This window comes from Vipera berus, assembly GCF_964194415.1.
Source record: "Vipera berus genome assembly, chromosome: 4".
Classification (NCBI taxonomy): Eukaryota; Metazoa; Chordata; class Lepidosauria; order Squamata; family Viperidae; genus Vipera; species Vipera berus.
Window position 1 is genome coordinate 42,456,272 of NC_138206.1, and position 12,842 is coordinate 42,469,113.

Genomic DNA, 12,842 nt, shown 5'->3' on the forward strand with positions numbered 1-12,842 from the left:
ATGTAGTCCTAGGGTGGTCCATCATAACTTCAAATGGTTGCTGAGTCAAGAACTACAATATCTGTAATGATTGAGAGGAATGACAAAGATGATAATTATTATGTTTTATGATTATAGTAATTTGAACTGTAGGAAAAGATGATTTTTGCTATTATTATTTTTATATAGGTTCTCTGCTTCCTTTTCTGAAACAGTTCCCTGGGAAGAATTTTTCTCAAAATAATTATAGAATATACTAATTTTAGTGGGATCTTATCTGTTGGTTTAATCGCTGACATCATCATAGTAATAAAACAAAAGCCACTTAATTCTAGTATTATCAGGTCATGGCCTCTACTGAAGGTAGACCCTAGGATGAATGATTACCTTTACCTTAGCTCCAATCCTGTGTGGATTCAAATAAAAAAAATACTAAATGAATAATAAATAGAATTCTAGGTTTCAGTCTAGTTTGGAAGCAATCCATGTTGTGAATTAGGAAATAAATAATATGACTTTTTAATTTTCGTGGAGCTTTAAAATCAAAACCTTAAATTCAGGGGAAAAAAGAAGCTTATGTAAGCCCCAAAATAAGGTTTCCTGAGTTCAGGAAAAATAACTTTTTAAACCACCATCTGCTTTTTTATCTGTTCTAGCAATTAAAGAGAGCTTGGAAAGTTTTGACTGGAAAACATGAATTCACGCAAGCATGTTTGCAAAGTTTAATTGATAGTACAAATGCACACACATATAAATGTGTTGAAACAAAATTTTTCTGCCATTTTGTAAGAAAAAAAAAGTTTGGTTTACTCTCCAACAAGATTAAGATGGTAACACACCTCCTTGGCAAAGTAAAACTGAGAACTCAAAGACATACATATAAACATTTTAACATATATCCTTAATAAAGTTTTATTAACTAGTTCAGCTAGCCGTGCCTGACCACACTTCTAAGTGGATCATAATCTTTTTAACAGTAAGGAAGCAGAAGGTGAAGCTAGGCAAAATCACATCAGAAACCTGTACAATTAGAACAGAATTAAATTTAAAATGGACACCTAACATCAAAAACGTCAGCAAAAAAGCACAATAAAGGATGTTCTTCCTATGCCAACTCAGAAAGCTCAGACTGCCCAATGAGCTGCTGATAGAGTTGTACAACTCTATTCTATTCTATTCTATTCTGTTCCATTCCATTCCATTCCATTCCATTCCATTCCATTCTATTCTATTCTATTCTATTCTATTCTATTCTATTCTATTCTATTCTATTCTATTCTATTCTATTCTATTCTATTCTATTCTATTCTATTCTATTCTATTCTATTCTATTCTATTCTATTCTATTCTATTCTTAATTATTTCTTCTCTCTCATGAACATTAAGGCAACAATATACTTTAGTATGAGAAGGTTTAACTACTAATACAAATACTCACACACATATCCTGACCTCAATACCTGGGAAGATTCTGGAAAAGATAATCAAACAACAAATCAGCAAGCACCTAGAGGCAAACAAAGTCATTACTAAAAGCCAACATGGGTTTGTCAAAAACAAATCATGCCAGACAAATCTTATTGCATTCTTTGATCAAGTAAGTGACAAAATTAGTGGATCAGAGGAATGCTGTGGATATAATTTACTTGGACTTCAGTAAGACATTTGATAAAGTAGATCACAACCTACTACTTGATAAGATAGAAAAATGTGGGTTAGATAGCTCACCACCAGATGGATTTGTAGCTGGCTGGCAGGCCATACTCAGTGTGTGGTCCTCAATGGAACCGCATCTACATGGAAGGAAATGTGTAGTGGGGTGCCCCAGGGCTCTGTTCTGGGCCCAGTGCTCTTCAATATCTTCATCAACAATTTGGATGAGGGGATAGATGGGGAACTCATCAAATTTGCAGATGACACCAAGCTGGCAGGAATATCCAATACTCCAGAAGATAGGCTTAAAATACAGGTGGATCTGGACAGACTCGAACACTGGACTCTATCTAACAAAATGAAATTCAATGGTGAAAAATGTAAGGTTCTACATTTAGGCAGGAAAAATCAAATGCACAGGTATAGTATAGGTGGTTTGGATGAGGGGATAGATGGGGAACTCATCAAATTTGCAGATGACACCAAGCTGGCAGGAAGACACACTTAAGATACAGGAGGATCTGGACAGACTTGAACACTGGGTGCTATCTAACAAAATGAAATTCAATGGTGAAAAAGTAAGGTTCTACATTTAGGCAAGAAAAACCAAATGTACAGGTATAGTATAGAGGGTACCTTGCTCAATAGTAGTAACTGTGAGAGGGATCTTGGAGTCCTAGTGGATAATCACTTAAATATGAGCCAGCAGTGTGCTGCAGCTGCCAAAAAAGCCAACACAGTGCTGAGCTGCATTAACAGAGGGATAGAATCAAGATCACGTGAAGTATTAATACCAGTTTACAATGCCTTGGTAAGGTCACACTTGGAATACTGCATCCAGTTTTCGTCATCATGACTCTAGAAAGGTACAGAGAAGAGCAACAAAGATGATTAGGGGACTGGAGGCTAAAACATATGGGGAACGGTTGCTGGAATTTTGTATGTCTAGTTTAATGAAGGGACGCGGTGGCTCAGTGGGTTAGGACGCTGAGCTTGTCGATCGGAAGGTCGGCAGTTTGGCGGGTCGAATCCCGAGTGCCGCGTAACAGAGTGAGCGCCTGTTACTCGTCCCAGCTTCTGCCAACCTAGCAGTTCGAAAGCACGTAAAAATGCAAGTAGAAAAATAGGGACCACTCCGGTGGGAAGGTAACAGTGTTCCGTGCGCCTTTGGCGTCTAGTCATGCCGGCCACATGACCACGGAGATGTCCTCGGACAAGCGCTGGCTCTTCGGCTTTGAAACGGAGATGAGCACCGGCCCCTAGAGTTGGAAACGACTAGCACGTGTGTGCGGGGGAACCTTTACCTTTACCTAGTTTAATGAAGAGAAGGATGGGCGGGGACATGATAGCAGTGTTCCAATATCTCAGGGGCTGCCACAAAGAAGAGGGAGTCAAGCTACTCCAAAGCACCTGTAGGCAGGACAAGAAGCAACAGATGGAAACTAATCGAGGAGAGAAGCAACCTAGAACTAAGGAGAAACTTTCTGACAGTTAGAACATTTAACTAGTGGAAAAACCTGCCTCCAGAACCTGTGAATGCTCCAACACTGGAAGTTTTTAAGAAGAGACTGGACAGCCATTTGTCCAAAATGATATAGGGTTTCCTGCCTGAGCAGGGGGTTGGACTAGATGGCCTCCAAGGTCCCTTCCAATGTTGTTGTTGTTGTTGTTGTTGTTGTTGTTGTTGTTGTTATTATTATTATTATTATTATTATTATTATTATTATTATTATTATTATTATTACTTTTATTCATAAAACATGAAACTCAGTTAACTGAACACTCAAATTGACTGGCACTAATGGTTGACATGGGTTGCTGCCAGCATCCTAGGTATCAACCAGGTATCTCCTTAAAATGTAAGATGTTCCAAGTAGCACAGTTTTTTGTAGCTTTGCTGGAGTTATTGCAGGAAGCTGCAATTTCTTGATGTATTTTGCAAAGTTTTGGACATAGTTCCCAGTGCCCCGATAACAGTGGGTATCACTGTTATGCGTTTCATCCATAATCGCGCAGTTTCGATGGCCAGATCACGTTATTTCGTAATTTTTTCCAGTTCTTTTTCTTTGACTCTGGCATCTCCTGTACGCTTCGGTTCTCTACAACTGTGATATCTGGCATGTTGTGTTCCAAATGGCAATCTGTCTGTATTCGGAAGTCCCACAAGATCTTCACCCTCTCATTCTCGACAACTTTTTCCACCCTATGTTCCCACGACTTTTCAAACACAGACAAGTCGTATTTTTTACACAATGCCCAGTGGATTAGTTTAGCAACTCGGTCATGTCTAACTTTGTAATCAGTTTGTGTGATTTTGCTGCACTCACATATTAAATGTGAAACAGTTTCAACTTTGTTGTTGCAAAGTCGGCAATTTGGATTGTCAGTAGATTTTTGTACTTTCATGGCATTAGTGTGTAGTGCTTGTTCTTGAGCAGCCAGAATTAAGCCTTCCATTTCTTCCTTGATGGTTCCCATCTTAAGCCATGCCCATGTCAAGTTGTTATCACATTTTCCTTCAATGTTTTTCAAATGTTGTCCATGCAAAGCTTTGGTTTTCCATCTATTTAATCTATCATCCAGCCATTTTTCCTTATATTCTGCCTTTGTTTCTGTTATTTTGATAAAGCTCTCTGTTTTCACAGCCTGCAGCAATTTTTCTGTATTATTATTATTATTATTATTATTATTATTATTATTATTATTATTATTGTTGTTGTTGTTGTTGTTGTTGTTGTTATTATTATTGTTATTATTGTTATTGTTATTGTTGTTATTATTGTTATTGTTGTTGTTGTTATCCTTCAATGCAGCAGAAAGCAATGATACTCCTTTGGCCAGATGTCTAAATCAAAAATCACCTTGACAGGTGCTGAAGTTAGTTAAACTGCCTTTAATTTCTTTTGTGAATCAATCACCCTTTTCTGTTAAGAGATCTAAGAGTGCTGCTGAGTTCCTGAACCATGTTAAAAACTTGTTCCAGTACAATATTGATGTGTTGTGAGATGATGATTTACAGTTAGTGGTCACCATTGTTAAAACTAAAGAAGGAGATATTGTTCAATTTTTAGAGAAGTTGAACACTATGGTATTCAGGCAGATTTTGAGGGGGGGGAAAGGTGTCATCTGGTTGATTTTAGTGCAGAATAGTGCACAGTTTATAAAACAAGAAATCATAAATGTATACCATAGACCAGGAATTTCCATAGAAAACACAATTGACTTTCACAGGTACACATCTTTTAAGATCTTCTTGGGATAACAAGTGGCATGGGGTGGCTTTTTTGGGGGAGAGGCTCTTAAATTTCAGCAAAAAACATTTATTAATGAAGAAGTATTTGTGTACAGTCACACTGCATAAATAATAATAAACATATATGCAATGTTCTTTCTTATTTATTGTGTATTTCAGCATAGTGGACTAAGTGTCCACCCAATTAATGCTGCATACAGATGCATTTTTTCTCTGCTTGATAATAATGCATATTTTATTGTATTTGTTTGTTCTAAAATTGATCAGAAATAAAAGAATAAAATACAGCTTTCATGGTCATGAGACCATGATCACTTTCTTGAAATACACTCCTAGACAATACGAAACCAAATTTAATACAACTTTCAGACTCTAGATTCAATAAAATAACTGTGTCTATTAAAAATAAAAAATAGCAAAATAGAAAATGTAAAATTAAATGGAATCAGTTCTGCATCTTCACGTCCTGGAAAGCAGGGGGAGCATAGATTTTTTTTTGCTATGATATCCACTTTTTATTGACCATCATTCCTTTTGAGTTGCCCTCTGAAAAATATTTGTTTCATAAGGCACAAACCTAGCATCAGTGATTTATTTCTAAAAACCCTAGATACACTGGGTGGTATAAAGATTTAAATCTGCCAACTAAGATGAATTGCATGATGGAGTGTATCTAACAAATGATGATGTAAAATGTAGGAAAATATATAGCATCTGAGATAGGGAGTGTAACAACTGACCTGATGAGAAGTATTTTAACACAGCATATTAATACATATTGTGACAGAAGGACATTACTTTGACTTCACACAAAAGAAATCCAAGGTTTAGTGGGTACATGCAAACTTCAGAAAGAAATTATAGTTAATCATGAACAGTAAGCGTACAGTATATCAACCATAATATCAATAACAGAAACTCTTCAAGACTATTGCATTTTGGGAATAAGAACTCCATCTTTTTTTACCTTGCGTTTCAGCTGGAGAGTAATGTTAGGTCTGAAGACTCAGTGGACTTGTCAGAATAACAACCAGCCCAGAGGGACGTATCAATTATAGTGCCACAGGGCTCTGCTCTATGCTCTTTGCTGTTCTGTGTTTCTATTAATGACTTAGATGAGGATGTTGAAGATACAGTTATTTAACCACAGATGACTCAAGCCTCGGAGGGAGATATTCAAACAATCTAGATTTGAGCAGCAGGCTTGAAACTAATAGGGTGGAATTTTGCAGACATAAATGTAAAATTCAATATCTGGAAAAGAAAAATGACATGCACAAGCATAGGATGGAGAACCTAATTTGGTAGTAGTACATATAAAGGGAAGCTGTGAGTCCTTGAGCACCAAAGTTCAACAAGAGTCAGCAATGTGGTACAGTTGCTAAAAAAAGTAAATATTATTAATAGGAACATAGAGACTGTCATTGGAAATGATTTTTCCAGTCTGTGCTTGCCCTTGTATTCATAGTTGGAGGACTATAGCCAGTTTACCAGATTAAAAAAGGAAAGCAACAGATTGGAGAATTAGCAAGTTGGTGATGGAAACGGTTAAAGGATCTAGGTACCTTTATCCTTCAGGAAATACTTCAGAAACTAGATACACTAGCAGTTTTCAAATATCTGAAGGGCTATTATCCAGAAGATGGAGTGCACTTGTTCTCTGCTTCCCCAGATAGCAGGATCAATAGACTAAATAGAATAAAAGAAAAGAAAATAGATCCAGGAATTTCCTGACTGTACAAGTTATCAGACAGTGAAAAAATGTACCTGTATAAGTGCTGCCATATAAGCAGTGCTTTTTTTTGTATAAGAAAAAGGTGCCAGAACTCATACATGTCATACAACCCGCTTTGCCTGTCCTACAAGATTCCATCCAAAAAAGATGCCGGAACTCCGTTCTAAGCGTTCTATGAGAAAAAAAGCCCTGCATATAAGTCCCAAAGAGGCAACTAGACTTTCTTGTTTTTTTTAAGGACATTTCACTTCTCATTCAAGAAACTTCCTCAGTTTTGACTGGATAGTGGGGAGTGAAAGCATTTATATTCCTTGCAGACATTTGCATTCTTTTAGAGACTCATTGAGGCAACTTGGAGGTTGATGTGTATTCTCAGGGTCACCTGAGTAGTGCAAATGGGTGTGGAACTGCTGAAAGGACCGTGTTGTAGACTAAAGATAGATGATGTGGTGCCCTTTGCCCTCTGTTGAGAGAGAACTGTTCATTTTTGACGTAGATGGACTCTTTGACCCCTCTTTCAAACCAGTGCTCCTCTCTGTCCAAAATGTGAACTTTACATTTATCAAAATAGACATAGGGGAGATTTTTTAGAAAGGAAAATTGAAGAAATTCCAAGGTTCCTTCAACATAAATTCACCCTACAGGTCAATTATAACATGCATGGTTGTTGCATAATATCTGGACCAACGCTGATGGAAAGCCATGAACCAAATTCTACAAGACAGCTAGAACTTTTCAGATGCCATAATTACCAAAGAAAATAAGTCCATTTGCACAACCTCAAAACAAAATTGCAAAAATTACTTGAGTACAGCAAGCAAAGAAATCGTATGAACAACTTGTAGCAATATGTTTTATAAACCAAAACATGTTTGCCAAATAGCTTATCTCCCAGAAACTATTGTGACACTGATGTAGCATTACAGCCTTAGATTGCAAACTTTAAAAATGTCTCTTATTTTCTGAATGAACTCATGGCTGTCATCATGAGAAAATGGATTCTGCCATAAAAACTCAACTTCTGGGAACAGGAAGGTTTTGGTTGTTGAAAGGTAATTATGCAATAGAATCTTCATTAACTCCTCAGTGTTAGTTTACTGACAGTAATTGAAAAGTCCAGTTAAACCTATTCTGTTTTAAAAGAAAAGAATTGTTCAACCAGTCAACAGTGACCAGAAAAAAAAACAGTATTTAATAATATATTATTTAATGTTTATGTACAAAGTTTTTTTTTATTGACAGCTTCTATTTAAAGAGATCTAAATATAAAGGCAGGATTAAAATAAGTAATTGAAATTGAAATATCATCACTGGTTTATTATGTCAGAAATCACTACTTTCAAATCAGAGAATTTAAATTGGACTAGCTTTATAAAAACCATACTGGAGATAATATATTTTTGTCAATGATTGATTTTTTTAAAAGGAAAGCAGTAAATAGAAAATCTGAGATTCAAATAAATCATTATTGTATGTTATATTTTTCTTCAATTTTATCTATAGATTATGTTGTCTTCATTATTATATGGTGTATGAAAAATCAATCTTGCCTTCAACAGATTTACATCTAAAAAAGCAGCGTAAAGCCATGGCCTTTATACGTTGGGCCATGGGAAAATGTTTGAGTTTAAAATTACTGTATTTTCCGGCGTATAAGATGACTGGGTGTATAAGACGACCCCCTACATTTCCAGTTAAATTATAGGGTTTGGGCTATACTTGCCGTATAAGACTACCCCTCTTCCAACGTACACCAAATAAAAATTAAAAAACATCAGATTTGATTTTAATATGGTAATTTTAATTCAAATGCTTATGACATTCCTACTTAGTAGGAAAACTGTCACTTATAAACATAAGGCTGTTTGTCATCAAACATGTAAACATAAAACAGTGCAAGTGGATTAAACATAATAATAATAATAATAATAATAATAATAATAATAATAATAATAATAATAAGTATAAGTATAAGTATAAGTATAAGTATAAGTATAAGTATAAGTATAAGTATAAGTATAAGTATAAGTATAAGTATAAGTATAAGTATAAGTATAAGTTGGAAGGGACCTTGGAGGTCATCTAGTCCAACCCCCTGCTAAGGCAGGAAACCCTATACCATTTCAGACAAATGGCTGTCCAGTCTCTTCTTAAAAACTTCCAGTGTTGGAGCATTCACCACTTCTGGAGGCAGGTTGTTCCACTGGTTAGTTGTTCTAACTGTCATGAAGTTTCTCCTTAGTTCTAGGTTGCTTCTCTCCTTGACTAGTTTCCATCCGTTGCTTCTTGTCCTGCTTTCAGGTGCTTTGGAGAATAGCTTGACTCCCTCTTCTTTGTGGCGGCCCCTGAGATATTGGAACACTGCTATCATGTCACCCCTCACCCTTCTCTTCGTTAAACTGCACATACCCAATTCCAGCAACCGTTCCCTATTTTCCTAATTCACTTTTTCACTTTTACTAATTCACTCTAAAGCTTTCCCTGTGCAGAGCCTTAAGTAACACCAGCTGCCTGCAATTAGTGCAGGTTCGCATCCCACCAGGCTCAAGGTTGACTCAGCCTTCCATCCTTCTGAGGTAGGTAAAATGAGGACCCAGATTGTTGGGGTCAATAAGCTGACATTGTAATAATGCTGCTTGTGGGGGGGTGAAAGCCCTAATAAGCAGGCATATACATAGAATGAAGGCTATTGCTAAGCACATTGATTTGTGCTTTAAATTGTAAGCCGCCCTGAGTCTTCGGAGAAGGGCAGGATATAAATGGGATTTTTTTTTAAAAAAGACCAAATGGGAGATCCACTCCAGGTTTTCCAGCCAGCCTGCCCAGTTCCTGAGTCAAATGTGTTCTTAGAGCTAAGCAGCTACTCTGGCTACTGCATTCCCCACCTGCCTTTCAAGTTGGGATAGACTACAGCTGTTCTTCAACTTTAGAAGGAAAGACGCCCAGACCCCAGCCTGTAAAAAATCACAGACTGCAGCTTCTTCTCCAATTGGTCCCGCTTTCCCTGTGCAGACTAAATGGGAGATCCACTCCAGGTTTTCCAGCCAGCCCTGTCCCTAAAGTTTCAGCACCCGGCGTATAAGAGGACCCCTGATTTTTGAGAAGATTTTCATGGTTTAAAAAGTAGTCTTATACGCTGGAAAATATGGTAATAAATGTTTATGCTGTGCTAATGAAAGATGCTATTTCTTAATTTATAGAATAATTTTCTACAATTTAACTGCAAGACAATTCTAAGATATTGGCCAGGGAAATTAGTACTGAGAATTCTTTAATATAATAGATTATAGACCACTTAGTGTCATTTCCAATGTTATTAAATTGGATAAAAAGTTTGTGGACTTTAGCTTTAATAAATAAAGGAAACCACATGATCATTTTTCTTTTTTGACTGAATTTTGTTCCCCATAGGAAATCTTTTCTTTATAAGTGCTTCAATCCGATGAGAGATATCATCAAATTATTTGAGAAGATATCAGTTGAGAAGACATCAATTGTAATAACTAAAGTTATTACTACATGACTGGTAAATAATCTCTTCTATGCTTTAAAATCAACAGACTAGGAATTACCCCTCAAGATTATTTTGAAATCTTAGCACTACTACTAAATGTCAGTGCTACTTTTCTTGTGCAATTGTGGATATATTTCACTCATCTTTAACTTAATGTTTCCCAAACTCTAATGTAAAAAGGTCATGCCATGACTTTGTAATTTTATGTTTTATTAATATATTCCAATTTTTGCAAATGAAGGACCTTATTGTGTCACTTCTGGTTCAATAAAAGTGGGAAGTTCAGAACAGCTTGCCCTTTTTTCCTCCAAATACATTATTACTCTCATCACACTGGTGCTGTAATTAAGTTAGAAATTTATATATTTTTTACTTTAATCTATTTAAAGAAGCACTTTGAAAATTCCACAAGTGATTTTTCTGAAACTAATGTATGTGAATGCAGAATACCTACCGCTGACTACCCTACCAGAAAGCAAAGGAATATATATATATATTGTAGCATTTTTAAAATGTGCAGTGCTAGATAGACTTGTTTAGATATGGCAACTGAATAATAATACAGATGAAGAAAGAATAAAAGACATATCAAAAAGTGTGTTGCAATGTCCTAAGCCACTCAAATCCAGATAATGTCACAAAATATGTAGGTAGACAATTATAGAAAATATAACCACTATAGCAAGTTCCACACCTGATATGATTAGATGCTTCTACTATTGAAACAAAAAGATAACAAATTATATCTTTTTTTGGCAGTTTGTTTTTCCTTAATTCTCTTTTTTTCTAACCAAACAGCCCAAAATATTGCACATTCCTCATCTGAAAAACGGTTCTAGAAATCAATACTTTCACCTACCAAATCTGTATCTTTAAATGTGTCTAAATAATACGATTCTTAGATATATGAAAGAATATACTTAGACATGGTAGACAAGAAGTATATATAATAAATAAAGTGCCGCTTTAAGTATGACAATATTATAGGTTTATTTAAATCCCCACACCTGCTATGTGACTCTACCAAGGTGGAATATGCATCCCATAGGCACTCTGGGGAGTTAAGATATTATATTAGGGACAAAATAATTATTTTTAGTAAGTGGTCTGAATTCTTCTCTTAGCTGAAATTTCCTGCATGCTTTTGCCTTATAAAGGTAACACAGTAAGCTATGGATATAAAGCAACAATATTTTAGGGTGCAGGAAATAGTCCAGACCAAGAAACTGAAATAATGAATGCTAATACTATTTTTATTATAAGATTACAGTATCTTGCAAATATGGATGTGCTTCTCTTATCTCTGTCATTACAAGATAACTAGGGAGTGTCAAATTTGATAGCCTTTCTCAAATTACATTCCTGCTATGGTTTCAGATTTGTGTTGTTGCAGGTTGGTGCTATTTTTCCTGTTCCTCAAGGTTATTTTCACAACTTATTACTGTGCATGTGGGATGCTTTCATAAATCTTCATTAGATAGTTTAGCTCTAGTGGCACAAATGAAATTTTCAAGCATGTCATCAGAAGGATACAAAGCACTATTTTTCTAACATCATTTCTCCCTTCTTTCAGTAGCCAAAACTAACTTTGAAGGGAATGGCAGGCTAGGCATAATATGCACATTAGAGGAGGAGACGTTTGAAGGAATATGGACCGTAATCCATCAAAAGTACTTGTTTTCTGTAAATGACTAGTTCTTATCTTTAAAACTGATATTATATATTATGTAGACCTTTAAAATAAGAAAAAATGTAAATGACCCAAAGAAGATCAGGCAACTAGCCATGCTACTCTAAGTCAGTGGATTAGGACGCTGAGCTTGTCGATCAGAAGGTCAGCAGTTTGGTGGGTCGAATCCCCAGTGCCGCGTAACAGAGTGAGCGCCTGTTACTCATCCCAGCTTCTGCCAACCTAGCAGTTCGAAAACACGTAAAAATGCAAGTAGAAAAATAGGGACCACTACGGTGGGAAGGTAACAGCATTCAGTGCGTATATGGCATCTAGTCATGCCAGCCACATGACCATGGAGACGTCCTTGGACAAGCGCTGGCTCTTCGGCTTTAAAACGAAGATGAGCACCGGCCCCTAGAGTCGGAAACGACTAGCACGCATGTGCGGGGGATCCTTCACCTTCAAATTATCCAAGGGCTTGGTAATATGTAATGCCAAAGAAGCATACGGATGCAGAGGAAATCAAGAAAAGGTGCTTCTGTACCTTTAGTAGGATGTGAAGCTATTTTAGTCTGTATTCATATTTCTTTAAAAATCCTTATAAGATATTTCCCCAAATGGTATACTTAAAAAAATAAGGAGATACAAAGAAATATTATTTAAGATAGAGATCCTTAAGCAATGATATGGCTAATTTAGGAAATTAAGACTCGCTTGTGATTTTCTGGAACATTGTTAATAGTTGATTAAAGTAAATACATTTATTTTTAACCCCCAGCAGAAATTCCATGCCAAAAAAGCAGCTATAATTACAGTTCTTTATATGAGGGAGAAGTGATTGTGAAATGTAGTGATCGGGGTGATGATACAAAGTAGGTGAAACTGCATTATACATATGTGGACTTTGATTTTCCATATTTTTGTCTGTCTCTAAAAAAGGGGTTTGGTGAAATAGGGGCTGCAGTCTTTAAGTAGTCCCCCATTACTGTAAAATCCTATAAGTATGACATTATGACATTTTTTGGAATTAATCATG